The sequence below is a fragment of the Calypte anna genome, chromosome 4 (assembly GCF_003957555.1).
Source record: "Calypte anna isolate BGI_N300 chromosome 4, bCalAnn1_v1.p, whole genome shotgun sequence".
NCBI classification, from domain to species: domain Eukaryota; kingdom Metazoa; phylum Chordata; class Aves; order Apodiformes; family Trochilidae; genus Calypte; species Calypte anna.
Window position 1 is genome coordinate 9,669,289 of NC_044247.1, and position 16,687 is coordinate 9,685,975.

Below are 16,687 nucleotides of genomic sequence, written 5' to 3' on the forward strand. Positions count from 1 at the left end.
TGAATGGCATTGTGGATAGGGATGGTGGAACAAACATTGCTGTCATTCAGGAAGCAATTAGATACCCTCTTAGGGGAACGTATGTATTATGACAGCCAATCCTCTTTAGGCTGAATGGCCTTCTCTCCTATTCAAGATGCTCTATTCACAGGTTTGTTTTTTTTTTTATCCACAGAATATGCTCAATTTCTTTGCTTCAATGTAAAATAAGTAGAAAATACAAGATAAAATTATAGGGGAGGTTTTTTGTGATTTATAGAAAGGCCTTATTATATTAGTTTTTTCCTGTATCCTTTCTTTTAACTTATCTATGTAGAGAAATTATTCAAAAGTCGCCTTTTTTTAAAATATGGAAATATACTGTGAATGAGATTGTCATCCCTTTGGGACAGCTGAAACCATGTTCTGTCTCTATTCTCTCTGTTCCTTTGCCAGAAGGGATCCAGAGTATTTCTCTCATAAGAAATTTTACACTGAGATCTGATGCTTGACAATGCCAACCCTAAAACTAAATCTTTCAGTTTAGAGTAGCAAGCTCACTGCAGTTTCTGAGATACTTACTTACAGCAATTCATAGTTTTTTGCAAGGCTTTTTAGGTCTTCTCACTTTATTTTTAGGATATTCATCTGTTTCATTTGGATATAGAGTTATTTCAGTTGGAAGAGACCTTAAAGCTCATCTATTTCCAACCCACCAGCCATGGGGGACACACACACACACACGCCTCCCACTAGACCAGGTTGCTCCAAGCCCCATCCAAAGCACAGCACATTTCCAAAGCCAGAGCCCTGGGTGGGTCATTCCCATGCAAGTCTCCTCATGATGCTTCCCTACAGGAGCTGTCTTGGATTTGCCCTTTTGAGAAGCTCACAGATCAGCATTTGCACCAACCACAGCCTTTAACGTCGGGGTAAAAATATCTAAAGAAATACAATATCGTTGGTATAAATCAACCATGCTTCATTCACCATGGATAAAGGGGTGCTGAACTGCCACAGCCAGATGGGTGCCCTTTGTAGGTCAGGATGCATGGATTTTTTTTTTCCTCTATTTTTCTGTGTTAACAAGTTTTAGAAAAATGTGCTAATTGACTCAAGAGGGATAAAGAAGCAGGTGAAGAAAGATATCATAACTAAAAATGGGTTCTGTGGATTGAAATTATTTTATACTTTGCATTTTAGAAAAAAATTTTAAAATTTACTCAGTTCTAAGCTGGTCTAAGTTTGGAGAAATATTTTGAAACAGTATGAAGGTTTTGCACATAGTTTTTGTAAGGTTAGGTTGTACTTTTTAAAAACAGAATCAATAAATATGTTACTTAACTAAGTGCATAAAAATGCTATTTATGTTTTACTAGAGACACAAGAAGTTGGAATTTTGGACAATTAAATTATGTATTAGTCCCTCTAGAGACTCATGCTACTCTTATGAGATACAGTGAGCCTTGTCATTGCTTAACTAGGAAGTAAAGCTCTGTGTATCAGCATGAAGTGTCTAATGAAATTAGAAACATCTGCTCTTGCAGCTTGTTGCTCCTCCCTTGAGGGGAAAGGGAGCAGGATGAATGAAAGAACAAAGAAAATGCGTAGCAGAACAGATTTTGGAGGGAACAGAGAGCTCTCTGAAGCCTCTTGCTTTCATTTGACTTGTCCTCCAGCCAGAACTCTTCCCTGCAAGAGGAGAGCAGAGAAAGAAAAGCTTATAAATGGTCCCACAGCACAAGCAGTCCTTGAAAGGCCTTCCCCTGATGTGCTGATTTGTCCATGGAAGTTTGCTCTGCCCTGCTGTGAAGGAAATTTCATTGCTTAGACACTGAATGCTATTTTACTTTCTACAGAGAGTTGCACCGAGATGCCTGCTGAGTTGACAGGCATTTCCTTATTCTCCATTTGCTGCTGTTTCTGAGACATCCAAATCAGGCCTCTCTCAGGTAATAATAGCTGCTTCTGTGAGTGCTGCATGATCTGCACCTGCTGTCTGGGACTAGCCAGCTTCACCTGAGTGGAGATGAGCTATAGAGAGCAGCAGACTGCTTTATACAAAAAGTGGAAAGAGCCCAATGCAGGAACAGTTCCTTTGGTTAGGTACTGGTACCACTTGGAGTAAACATTGCATATATTTTTATTTATTAGCTCTGTTTAGATTTCTTACGATGCCAAAACGTAATTTGCTAGGCTCTTACATCACTAGTGGTATAGTTCGAAGTTTATTCCTCAAGAATGATACTCATGGAGGCACATTTGGGGGAATCTGTGGGGCATAGCTCTAACCCCAAGTAAAGTCTGTTGAGCTGAAGTAGTTGGTGTTCACATCCATAAAACAGTATTCTGTTCAAGTTTCCTTTCACCATTTCTTTCAGATTTTAGTTTCTACTTCCTTTTTCTTTGAATTCTGATCACTCATCAAATGTCCTGACTTACTGATTTAACCTCTCCCTCCTACTAAATCAAGTATTGTTTGAAAATACTGTGGCTTTTTTTTTTTTTTTTAATGAGATCTATAGCAAGTAACATCCCCAAAGATCTGGAGCCCCAGAGAAATCGAAGTAATTACACTGACAGTCATCAATATTTGTCCTGTGATGCTGCCACATTCCCTTGTACAGAGTGAAACACCACTTAGTGAAAGGGGATTTACAAATTAATTTACTGTCATGAATAAGAAGCTATAATTCAGTACACACTCTAGAATTCCTTTAAAGATGTAATCTATATTAAATATAGAGAGTACTGTTCATCATGCATTATACATGGAAATGTGACAGAATCATCAGGCTCACTTCTGCAACTGTCATATAAAACAAAATGTTTGATTTGGAGGAATTCTCATTACTGCAGTGTGACAGAATAGTTCAAATCACACTTAACAAATAACTGATGAAAACACCTGTTTATACAAGGTATTTTCCCCATTTTTTAGCATAGCTTTAAATACCACTTATTAACCAATTTCACTTTTCATGTTGTTTTTGAAAAACAGGAAAAAACCACAAATGCTTCTTTGGCTGTTAAAAGAAATGGGCAAAAATTGTGATAGAAACAGACTAAATTTATTGGCTAGCATTAAACATGTGGGATCTATATCTTGTGAGTGTGAATATGGTGAAATTGCAGGGAGAAATGTAGGAATTGTAGGAAGAAAAGTTGAGGACGTGCTGGCTTGATAAGGTGGCTGGAATGGTAAAATAAAGCAATGTGTAAAGGAGATTATAATTGTAATTAATAAAACATAAGGAAACCAAATGAATACTAAGGAGGAAGAAGCTGGTGTGGAGTAAACCAAGGCAGTGCTTTATATCTGACAAAACAGCCCTTGTCAACACCCCCTGTATTTGGAGTATGGGGAGGAACTTTGATCATGAGTGGGAGACCTTTTAACTTACCTTTTAACTCTTGGTAGAACTGATTAAAACTTGGATTTTCCTGCAGATTTTGTTTCATGGAGCATTTTGCCCCATCACACATGGTCTCTCCACAACTGGTTGTCTCCTCTCTCTGCACATACTGTGGTTATGTTTGTCAGTTTCTGTTTGTAGGAATACAATACCTTGATCTAACCATGTAATCTTTCTTTGCAAACAAGGTTTCAAACCCTTGTTTTGTGATGCTTATTTTATAGGTTGGTTTAGGGGTTTCTTTGGGTCCTCCATCCACAAACAAGTCACTGTCCCTGAGTAACTTTCACAGGAGCTTAGAGGCTCAATCCCTTCCTTTGTCAAGCCGTTTTCTAAATGAAAACAAAATCCTCCTTTCTTCCTTGTCTGCCAGCACAGCACCATTGCATGTAATTTTTTTTCCTTCATAATTAACACATCACTGTACCGGAGAGCCATTAGGACACCACAACACAGGTGGAAATAAGAGCCCCTGAAGATTATGGAGCAGTTTCTGGTACTCAGTGAATATTCACAGTGCAGTAATCAGCACAGGTGTTTCTGAAATTGTGAAACTGTCAAAATTATTACCTATTTAATTGCCCTTAGACTCTCCCATCCATCTGTTTAGCTGGTTGGGATTAGTTCACTGGTTAAAAAAAAAGGTATGGATGTACTACTGCTAAAGGGTCTTGAAAACCTTTTTTCTTACAGTATTTTAGGTAGCTGTGTTTTGGTTTTAGTAAAATCTTGGGTTGATTTCATTGCTATCATCAAGTGTTCTCACAACAAATTTTTGGCAAAGGAAGGATAAGAGGGGTAAATCTTAGCCTTTTGCTTTTCTGAGTAAAATTTCCTACTGAATCACATTTGTGCTGTTTTGAAAATTTAATTAGCATTGCAAATTCAGTGTATAATTTCTACAATCTTACAAGTGAGAAACTGTTAGTACCAATTCAAAGTTTTAAATGTCTCTGTGACTTGTCTACTACTTTAAAACATGTTTTAAAAGAAACAGATTATGCATTATTAAATCCTAGATATATTATTTGTCTTGGTATCCTACTGTTTTATTTAGGTCTGAGAAAAATCTGTGAAATTATCTCTGAAAGATTATAGTTCTATCACTCTTTTTTTTTCTTTTTTTTCCCCTTGAATAGTTCTATTTAAATTTGCCTCTTACTTGTTCTTATGTCAGTCATATTTGTAGAGGCAGCCTGGAAATTTATTGTTTTATGTGTAGAGTGTTTTATGTGTACTTGAACACAGGTAGTGCTGTTTTCTTTGTAAATACAAATGTCTTCTTAAATAGCAGATACATAAATGTTGAGAAAAATTTGAATACAAGTTATAAAAATTACAGAATTCAGCTGCATAGGACTTACACTGAACCTAATGCTCTGGTACCTAAGTGTTTATTAAAACTGAGTTTGTTCCTTATACTAAATAGATGGGAATCTGTGCTGTACTGAAGCCAGCATTATTCCTTTGAGATGTGAGGCTTTTGGTCTGTGAACACAGACAGCAAGTGAAGCCCATCGCAGCATTCTGCAAGGTATCTGTTTGCACTGCAGCTGACAATTAGCAAGAAACAAGAAACAGCTGATCCTTAGTAAGAAGCAGAGCCAATCCTCTCTGTGCTCTCTGCATACCTGGAGGCCTTAAGTAACATTTTACAGTTGTGTATAGCACCACAGTCCTGTAGCCCCTCAGCTGTTAGACTATTGGAAAACTGCAGTTGAAAAATACTGAGACATTTCCCCACTGAAACTTAACCACACACACACTTCTCTTTTCAAATGTGGTGTAGGATTGCTAGAAATAGGAATTAGTCAGAGACTATCATCAACAAAGTTTGTGAAGAGATAATGAATCACTGTATACAAAAGATAAAATCTTTTAATGCACACATTCATACTGTGACTGTGGATTTTCTGTTACTCTTCTGTCATGAAACAGAAATCTCTGTGGTTATTGTGATTATCACTGTTCATGTGCAGCTCCCTTTGTTTGTTTGTTTTTTAAAAAGGTAATTGGTAGCTTAGGATATTATAAATGTAAAATTATAAATGTGTGTGGGGTACTGTATTAATCCCACTAATGCTGTTCTGTGGCAGGCTAAAATCCAGCTACAGTAGCTTAACACCAGTATTGTTGAAGAGTCCAATTCTGAGTCCTTTTTCCAAATCCTGAGATAAAAGAGAATTGTAACTCTTTATAAATTTCAATGCTCAACGAAAAGTAGTCAAACATGACCCAGGTAGTAGCTACAGCACTGTTCTTGAGACACCATGAAATTCTCCCTTCTTCCACTTATATCATCAAGCTGAGTTTATGAAAAGAAAGCTAACATCTGATAATGGCCACAGAATTCTTTATTTAGCAAATCAAACTGAGCTGTTCACACATGTCTGTCTGTCTACTATTGACTTTCAGCTTAGGAAGGGGACATGACAAGAATACTTCTGTCTTTCTTACTTAGCTTTTGAACCTTGGAAAAGGCAATAGCTTTACATTCTGCACTTAGCTGAAGTACTTTCTTCAAAAATTTTTCAACATGTGTTGACAACAACCTTGTCATTTTCACCTTTACAAGATGCACCTCCCAGTTTCCCGAAGAAAATTCAATTTCTCAGTTTTTTCAAGCAATGATTTACATTAATGAAAACTGAATGGTGGCCCCATCAGACCTACCTCAGCATTCAGTACAGCCATAGAAATTCCATTTATTTAGTGCTTGAAGCAACCAAGCAACTGAGTTTTTAGACCACAGTAATGATATCCAGGTCCAGGGTGACTGAACTGCTTTTCATTGTAACACACTAAATCTTTAGAGAGCAAACTGGAAACATGAAAATAGGAAGCATTTCATATATTTACACATACACTTGGATGCAGAGTTGTAAGTCTAAACACATTTACAATCAGAATTGTAAATGCAAATGCCCCGTATTATTGGGGCATTATTATTATAAAAGTGTTGGTATGCGTTAGAAACAAAGTGGTTTAAAAAGCAAACCAAAACAAACTTCCAGAACTGAAGCCCATGCTAATGAAGAAAATAACTGAAAAAAAAGGATTTCAACCTGAAAAAAGCATGGTTCAGTTCAGCCTGAGAAGTGCAGTAGAACACAGCCTTGAGTCTTGTTTGTAGGTGGTAACAGGAGAGTGGTGATGTAGAGCCACCATTCCTGTAAGCTACACCAGTCTTCAAGTAAGCAAATCTAATATTGTAAAAATTATTCTTAGGAGCAATTCCAACAGTTATCTAAGGAAAAGTGAAGAAAAAAACAGGTTTGAGATTCAAATAACCTGGAAATGCTCTCAAGGAAATGAGATGAAATATCTATCAGAACAGAAGGATCATTGATATGTCACTTTTTTTTCTTCAGGGAGTACTTTAGCTTTTGAGGATTAATGGCAAGCAGATTGGCAGCTCTACTAAACATGCAGAGCAATGCTTAAATTTACTGAATAGGTCTGAGGATATGTGAAAGAGGAGGAATGTGGGAGAGGAAGCTGTTCTCTGATCCCACAGTATTACACTGTTTGAAATATGGTAAAGACCTTTTTATTCACTGTTATGAATTCTAGATGAACAGTCCTCCAACATAACCCACTCCATTTCCATACAAGAAATGTAAACTTTTTTTTTTTCTTTTTTTCTTACAACTGCAAAATTTGTTAAAAAAATGATGCAGTAGCCACTCTCCTCTTCCCTGTCTTCCCTGTGGTAACTAAGATGGATTTTAAGATACTGCTAAACCTTGCCTAGACTGTATTCATCCAATCAACCAAACATGACAGAGTTGAAGGTCAATATTCTTTGGTATTTTTGTTCTGTGATTATCTTTTTTTTTTCTATCCTCAAAGAAAATTGCTTCCATTTGAAGAGATGTCTAGACCAGTAGTATCTCTGTGTCTCCCAGTCATTATCTGCTACACTTGTCTGTTAGGCACAAATCCTGACACCTTGGAATCATCTAATTTTAGAGCACTTTTTTAATAACCATCACTCATTCCCAAAGAGTACTTCTATGACATTAGAAATATCTTAATCCTCATTCAATAACAGAATGGAAGATAAAAATTGTCACAGCTATCATTATTGGAAGAAATAGCATTATATTGAAAGTATAAAATGGACTTACTGTCAAACCTGAAAACCATTTACAGGTTATTTTCTGACACAGTCTCTGTGACTGAGTAGCTATCTCAGTCTGATGAGATGTCTGATGAGAATAGGTCCCTTAGTAATTGTATCATTTGTTTGATTTTTACTTCCTCCATATTTAAATGATTATTTATAAAGGACTGTAGAAAAAAGAATAATACAAACAAAAAACCAAAAACCCAGACTGAAATGATATAACAAACATTATATGAATAGGGTGGGATTGACACAGAATACAGTTTAATATTCAAATGTTACAAAAGGTTGTGTTTAAATTAGCCCCACAAATCCAGTTTTTTGCACACTACATCTCCCACAGTCTCCAGGAGCTGTATTACACCACTTGATACAAACCCATCTAAACTCTAGCTTGATAAAGTTTTCTAAGCTTCTTCTCAATATCTAATGCAGAGATATGAAGAATCTCCAGAAAACAGTCATCCCAAATTATATTAAATTAAAAATGTAATGCAGAGAGAAAAAGTAGCTTCTAGAGATGTTTATGTCTCTTCAATAACTACAGAGAAGATCTCCAAAAACCTAAAAATAGACATCTAATGGTTAGTTGCCCAAGATTGTGTAAGATGAATGTTGTGAAGGATGAGCAAAGCCAACAATCAGCACCTCAAAGCAATAAACAACTGTATCCATCTACCTATTGATTGCCTTTTGCTTGAGTCATGCAAACTTGTTGAATTATAATTAATTAGATAAAGTACTCAATCCTGCAGCTCATTAATAATTTCAGAACCTGCAGGATACCATGCCCAATGTGCTCAGTATTGCCTGTCCTCATGTTATATATTTAAAACCACTCCTATCAAAGGTTTCTCATTGAAGAGCATGAAGATTTTTCCTTCAGGAATGTGGTAGGGTGTGGGATTCTTACTCCTTTTATCTGTGGGTCTGGTGTAGCTGGTTTCTAATTTCATGTGAATTTCTTAAGGCTCCAGTATTTTGCAGTAGTTGTGGGTTATGTTTTAGATGAACACACTTTACATCTTAAATGGTGTGAAGTAGCACTTGTGGAGGAAGAACTTCATGTATTATTCACCATTTTTGCATTGTATCAAATGTTTTAAATCAGATGCTAAATTTTACATGACTATTGATCATAACTTCATATCATCCATTATAAATAGCTTTTTTGTTTGTTCCAACTCCTTGTACAGATGTGGAGAGGGGCAAGAAATGGGACATTCAATTATGTTTAGTAGCTTTTCATATTGGTTGAAAGGGATACAGACTGTGCTCTATTGCTACAGTCCTTTAGATTTAGATCATTACTCACCAGGCCCATTTTCCCAAGCTGAAAATATTACGATGTCATTTTATAGAATATTTGACATTTCTAGAAGTAAAAGGAAAAGCAAACACTCCAATTGGAAGTTAAAAGGTGTTAATTTTTGATGTTTATTTGCCTAATATGTTGCTTTTACAAACTCTGTTTCTATTCTTTGGTAACTACATCATGTTTCAAATACATTAAAGCATGATGTATCTTTGTTAGCTCAAAACTAGACTGAATATGACTACAAAATACCCAAACAACCATTACTATTTTGGGAAAATCCATGGTTCTGCCTTGATTGTAAGTGAAGACACTCATTTATAATCAGTGAGTAGATCTGATAAAGTTCAATAGTTTTGCCAAAATTTATCTAGCAAACCCATTTGGTGGAAAACTGAAGTCCTATCACAGCAGAGATTAATTATTGAAGTAGGAAAGGAAAAAAAAACTTTGAAACTTTGAAAACTTTGAAAGTAAAGAAAAGAAGACTAAATATTCTTGGCTTTCTGTGAAATTTGGGAGAAAATTATATCCTAAATGTCTTCTAATTTTAGAATTGTGTTTTTTTATCATAGGCTAACATGGCTCAGAGCCCAATGCTTTATTGAGTTTGAATATCAGATGAAACAAATCTAAGTATGGTTTATCAACATCAAGCAGTTCAAACATTAGAATTCTAAAGAAAAAGTTGGTATGTTCAAGAATAAAGTATTAGGACAAAGTCAGATAAATTCAGAAAAGAAAAAAAAATCCAAAACCTGTACAGGATCAGCACGTTTGCAACAGTGCTTTCCCTCTACAGGGTTTTCAATTTTCTATGTTCAGCGTGTGACCTTAAAAAAAATGATAACAGGATTTAACTTCTGAGATATATACATACATCTATCTGCTTTCTTTGTTTTGGCAAACACCAGAATTGAGGGCGTTAAAAAAGTCATGGAGTGTGGTGTTGGTTGGGAACTTGATGCACCAGGAAAATATTCTACTCTTGCTGAATTGTTTATGAACAGTGGTTTTCTTTTCTTTGGCTTTTGAAGAGCACAGAACTCAGTTACTTAATGATTTTTCTTTCTACTAGACTGTGGACTGATTTTTAATAAACTAACAGCTCCTTTTACAAGTCTGCTATGAATTTCAAGGGCAAGACTTAACTGTGTATCCTAGTTATTGGAATTCTGTATTTCAGTTGTCTCTCATGGGTTTCTCTTAAGGGTGTGTTCTACTTTCTGCCTGCACAGCAAGTTTTCCTTTCTCTGAAGTGTGTGCAGGATACTTTGAATTGGGTTTTGAGTCTTTCAATATTTTCCAACTTGTGGTGTGACCAGATCATCTAGAATACATTGAGCACAGTCTATTCCCTTTCTGCTTCCCTCCTCAGTCTGCAGTAAGAACACTCATCAGCTGCCTTTATCATGTCTGCAGTTTCCTGTACACATTATTAATGGTAACAGTATTTTGCTTGCTTTTCTTTACATGCCAAAGCATTTCTCAACTCAGGGAGAAATTGCTTGTGTGAGAAACCAGGTAGAATGAGCAAACCTTTCACTTTCATGAGCTTAATGAATAAACTGGATTTTTTTTTTTTTTTTTGTTTTTTTTTTAATTGATAGATGCAAGTTTGATTTCTGCAGACAAGAGGTGAGAACTGAGATTGAGTTCAACTCCAGCTTGGAAGACAGTCACTCGTTTCAGCAGTTGGACCCCCAGCAATGTAGCACTTGTTTGCACATTGCCATTTGGCAGTAGGGTAGGGACAACAATTCCAAGCTGATTGTATCTTGAAAGGATTTGATAGCATTAACTGGGGAAGCTAAGTGCTTACCACACAGAGATGATTTTAGGTCTCTGCAGGAGCAGAACAGGAGTTTCTATGAAATGACTTCTGACCCTGAGATGTCTCAGAAGCAAGGGTGCTGCAAGCATGGTTTTAAGGATTACAATTAAAAATACCTGAAAGCAAACTGAGTCACACTTTAAATGCTTTAATCTTCTTTAAGCTTTTGTGGGGTTTTCATTTCACATGGGGAGTTGGGGAAGGAGCAAGTAATTCAGCTTGGTTCTTTTACAACCTGTATTATCTACTCAGTCAAGCCCACAGAGCAGAATAAGCCTAACATATATTTGTTGAATAATTTTGTGTAAGACTGAATTCTTTTAAAATTGTCATGATTTCTATGAATATTTCAGAAGCAGAAAGAAATACACTCCATAAACTCAGTCCATTTCAACTTTGTTAAATTCCTGGCACAAGCAGATAAATGTTTCAAATGAAGTTCTGTTGCCTTTGTTACATATTGTGGATTTTTCAGTATTACAGCTGTTATGTGTTCAGGGGTAGCAAGCTCAGAGGGAATGCTGCAGTGGGTGGTATTAAGGTGTTATCCAGCACACGGTATTGTTCCAGCTTCCAGTCTTCAGCTCAAGAGAAATTCACATTTCTTGCCCTTACATATCTTGAATCAGGAAAAAAAAAAAAACAAAAAAAAACAAAACAAAACAAAACAAAAAAAAAAAAAAAAAAAACCCCAAACAACCCTCTCTTTCTGATGCACAGTCTGTTGCATTTTGTGAGTGGTTTAAATTCAGTCTGTCCCCTTAACCTTTGGTTGCATTCAGCCATATCCAGCAGGTACTAAGTTCTGAATAAGTCAGGACAATACTTAGGATTTTACTACCTAACAGAAATCACCTGGGCTTAAATAACACTTTTTTTTTTTTTTCCTAGTTTTGTTCTTCGTGGAATATTTAGCAAATATGGAAAAGAAAGCAGTCTAAAGTTATAATACTAATTACCCATATCTGTCTCCAAATAGGAAACAAAAGTGCTCCCATAAGTTAGATGGCATTAAACTGAACATAATTAGCACAAAGTTGAGAAGAAGTGATCCTCTTTTTCCAGTTGTCAACCTCTGTGCACAATGATGCTGAGTATTAGAGATGTTTGACTACCAAATAGAAAGAAATATTATTATAGCTAATTTTAGCAACAATCCATACTCCTAATTAAAAATTTGTTTGAAAGTTTTAGTGCATTTTTAATAATGATGATACACAAACAAGCTGTCATATGGATTGGTAGCAAATAGAGCAAGACAACATTGTACTGGCATTGAAATACAGCTTTGATATTTGAATTATTTTCTCTGACAGGACTGGGGAGGATAGAGGTTCCAAAATAATAGAAAAGAAGAAAGATGGGAAAATAGCAAGGGAAGAGAGAGACTGTCAGGGTAAACATATCTTCTTTAGATGAAGCTTTGCTCTACTGAACCTTATCTGTCTTACAGGCTTGTGCATTCCTGTTTGATTTTTGTTGTACTGCTGGGGTTTAGTTTGGTTTTATTCTAACATGCAATCTGCTCTGCCATCACCTCCTTTTCAAGATGCTTTTAAAAATAATTTTGAAGTGATTGAGAGCACATTTTAAGGCCTGTGTTTTAGGTGAATCCATTTTCCGAAAAGATAAAGTTGACACATTTAAAATTATGTGGTATTGTGTACAAGAATTCAAACTGCTTTTAAAATCACTTCATTAGTCTTTGAGAAGTCTCAAACAACACATCAGTAATACCAGTGAAATACAGCCCTTTTTTTCCCCCCAAACTTTGTACATTTTAAGCAGGCTAAATGCAGTAATTAATATTTGGTCTTATTTTACATTGATTGACCAAGGTTATTTGAGAGCCTCCATAATGCTAAATGGCTGCTACAAGTTCTGATGCAGAACATCAAGCAGTCAGTCAGCTGGAATGATAGCTCAGGACTTTCTGTCAAAGAAAGAAATGTAATAGAAGGAAAAATAATTGGGGAGACTCTTAGCCTTCTAGCTCATACAAGGCTCAGCAGAAAAAAAGATGTCTTGCTGTCAGTATGGTTAAGTGGATTGTATTCCTACCTTCCCTTTACCCACACTGCAATTTGCACAGCTCCATCCTTAGGATCCTGGAGCTCTGATTACAGTTGGAATTTTAAACACCAATTTTGTATTTCGTTGTCATTTCTAAGGAATTGTTATAATTCCCACAGGTATGAGCTTCAAAGCGTAATTAATACGTTGTGCCAGCAATGAATAAATCTTATTCTTTCTGAATTTTTTTTTCTCTTTCTGGCATGTTGAGTAACATTTAGGATTTTCTGTCTGCAATCACAGATTTTTTTCTTTTCTTATTCCTATTTGAAATGCTCTTAGGTTTTGTGGCATCTGCTTTGTTCCAGTTCAGAAAAATGTCAGTGTTTCTGTAGAGGTCAAAGCTCTTGGCTAATATTTCTGTATGAAGTTCAGGGATCTCAAAGCTACCACTGACTGCATTAGCTGTAGAACTGGAAAACTTTGGTCTGTGCCCACATTAATGTGGCTGAAGCAGCTTTGTGCTGACAAGGAGTGCTGTTGGCATAGCCTGGATGTGTAAAAAAGGGATTCTGCTTTTCTTTGTCCTCATCTATCCTCCACATAAGTCCCAAGATCATTGCTGCCATTTGGTTGTCCTGATTTGTTGAAGAATTTATCAATAGAAAAACAAGTGCTGTTCAAAATGAACTCCAAGTGGTGACTTCATGTACCACAGGCCTTAGGAAAGTTTATTTTTGTTAGCTCTGTCTTGCTAGCTAGCATGACAACCAAATAAGTGGTAATAGCATACTTTGTAACTGTGAAGTGATACCTTGGTAAGTATTTATTGACTGAAACCTATTTTGGTTTAATATATAAAAACATAGAGTCAAATATTTACTGTATTCAGAGACTTCCCAACAATCAGGTCTTAAGTCAGTCATTGCCAGAAAATGGAATTTGGACATACCTAGGATGCTTCATCCAGAAAAGAGAAACCTTGGCCCATGAGAAAACTGGGAGCTGTTAAGGGCCCAGTTGTCATTTCCATTGGAGCAAATGATCAAACAGAAAGAAAAAAAAACTTTTGATGCAAAGACAGAATAGGAAGCAGCAGTCTGGATAATAAAGCCAGACTTTAAAAAGTCTGATAGAATGTCAGCTGGCCTTTAAAAGAGAAAAAAATTGTTTCTAACACCATGATCCTTCTGCAACAGTCATACAACATCTGCATAAGCACTTTTTCCTTTTCTTAAAAAAAGCAAAACCCCATACAGGATAGACAGTAGGTTTAGCTGAAGTTTTCTAGCTTCTGAGAAAAAAAAGCCAAAGGTATTGCAAGTCAGGATAAAGGGAGATCAAAGAAGCTGTGGCTAAGGCTATTAATCTGCACAAAGCGCTTAATCTGGAAGGTGCAATTTATTTTTCCATAATACCACATTTACCTAGTTTGAGCTTTTATAGAAATAAATAATAGACAGATTTGTATAATATATTTTTGCAACAAATTATTGTATATTTTATCGTGCCTACTTTTTAAAATTCTGTTTTCCATTTCCGTTCTTCTAAACATCATTTATTAACAAAAGAAGCTCACATAATGATCTTGGTTTAATCTTTGAAGCTGACATATCTTCTTACTGTCTAATGCAACATAATATTCTCTTTTATCACCTATTCTCTTTTTCACCAGTCAAGCTCACTGCAGTTTTGTTTCATGCAGAAAGCCAGTCAGCAATATGACTTGCAATGCACTCTAGACAACTTCTAGTGATCATAACAAAAAACAGGAGATCAATGGGCAATCTTAGAGATTACTTCAAAGAAACAAAGGGTGTGCAAACTAAGTCTGTAAAAGCTGAGTCTTCCCAACCAAAGGGGGTTGTGTAAACAAAGCAAATCAGTTCCTCCAAAGTTCAGCACTGATTACTGCACGTGGCTCTGTTAGGCACTGCCTTACAAAAGGTCTTTAAGACTTTTTTTCCTTAGGAAGTTTCATACACATCTTGCTTCATACACAGATTTCTCCATGAGTATAAAAGGAAGTATCTTAGAATAAGAAAGGAAACAGTCCCAGAAAATAAAGTGCAGAAGCATCTGTGATCAAAAATTATTCTAGTAAGGGATGCATGTAGTATCTGATTTTAGGTTTTCATTACAACATAATAGTAATACAAAATGTAACATAAAGGAAATTACCTATTTAGTAGTCCTTCAAAAGAGCACTGTGGCTGGCATCAGGAAATTTGCTGATCTTAGCATGATCAATTAAATCACCTTTAGATGAAAAAAGGTAATTTTAAAAGTTCAAGAATAGGGGACCTCTCGACATCCCAAAAGAATTGAGTGTCTTGATGATTGGTATGATCCCAGGAACTGGTACAATATAAAATGATGAATAAGTACTAAAGAAAGACAATTTATGCTTGGTAATAGTAAAGGCAAAGGCAATTCTGAAGTTTCTGAATCTCTGTCTATGGTAACTATTTCAAAAAGTCTAGTTCTGAAGGAAACTTCCAGTTTCTCATTATCCTAGTTTCTGTTTATAATTTCATTAAATTGTAGCCTGTAGCCTCTTTAAACAGAGAATAGATGGAGTGCCCCTACTCTTTTTGGTTGTTCTTCCTAACCAAGGATTTATCTCAAGAAGTAGATTCTGTTGTTCATCTTCTTTCCCATCTTGAATCACTCAATCACTTTGAACAATTCCCAAAACTTGCCTTATATTGAATTCAGGACACAGTATGGAAACACGACCAATGTAAAAGATTTTAAAAAAAAACCTTTTTTTTTTCTAAAATCCCTTGTTTTGCCTTGCAGATTTACCTTGGCCAGTTTAAATATTTTGTTCATCTACTTGACTTCTAAATAACTTCAAAGTTAAATATATGAAATTACTACTTGTATCTGTTGGCAGGGCAGCATGGCAGCTCCCAGGGACCATTCATATCTTCACCTGGGTTTTTGTGCTGTACAAACTTCATGTTCAACCTAATTGTAAATGCAGCTTACGTTGAAATATTGAAACATTCTTGATCAAAAGAACAGTTTGGAACTCTTTGATTATTTTAAAACCTCCTCAGTCTCCTGAAATTCAAGAACGTACGGTGATTCATCCGTGATTATTTTTGTTAAAATGAGTTCAATAAGTGAATGAAATTAAAGATTCCTGTATCTGGCAGTTGGCCTTCCTAAAATTCAAGGCAGTGCACAGTGCATCAGTTCATTGTTCTACAGGGTGTCAGTAAGGTTGAAAAATAAGCGAGATTAATTGATGTTTTTTATTAGATCATATTTTACTGTATTTACATTTATGTTCAAAAGCAAGCTCAAATAAAACCAAGACATAAGCATATCCAAAGTAACCTTTGGGGATATTGAGGCATCAAACCTTTCTTCTTTGAGGAAATAATGTTTACTGTTACTGTGTGCATCTCTTCAAATGCTGTGCTGAACCTTTTATTCATTAACCACTTGACATCATTAAGATTTGGGTGATTGTTAAAGATTAATACCCAGCATTTTATGGGAATACTTTCAGGGCAACAAACAAGATTCAGAACTCAAATCCCCAACCCCCAAACCCACATTTAATTTGATAATCCTGGGTTATAGTTGAAAGGAAACTCTAATAGCAACTAATACAATCAGAAGAAGGGAAAAAAAAACTAATACAGAGAAATGAGAAAACTAGGAATCCAAACTTTACCTTACTTTAGAATCTAAGGTCACAGAAATGATACAATTTCTGGAGTTGATGTGCTGCCAAGTGCCAAGTGCAGCACATGTGCTGAGAAAAAACCCCCACAACATCCAACCTAAACCCTGAGATTAAAGAACAACATGAAAAATAATTTAAAAAAAACCAAAGAGGACTCCTGAAGCATTCAGCAGAGCTTATTTTGGGAGGAAGGGGCTGTGGATTAGATCTTTCAGCTCTTTCAATGTTATTCTTACAGCTAAGGTCCAGGATACTTGCTATGTTCATCTTTTTTATCTCACTGTCTCAGAGTGGGTGG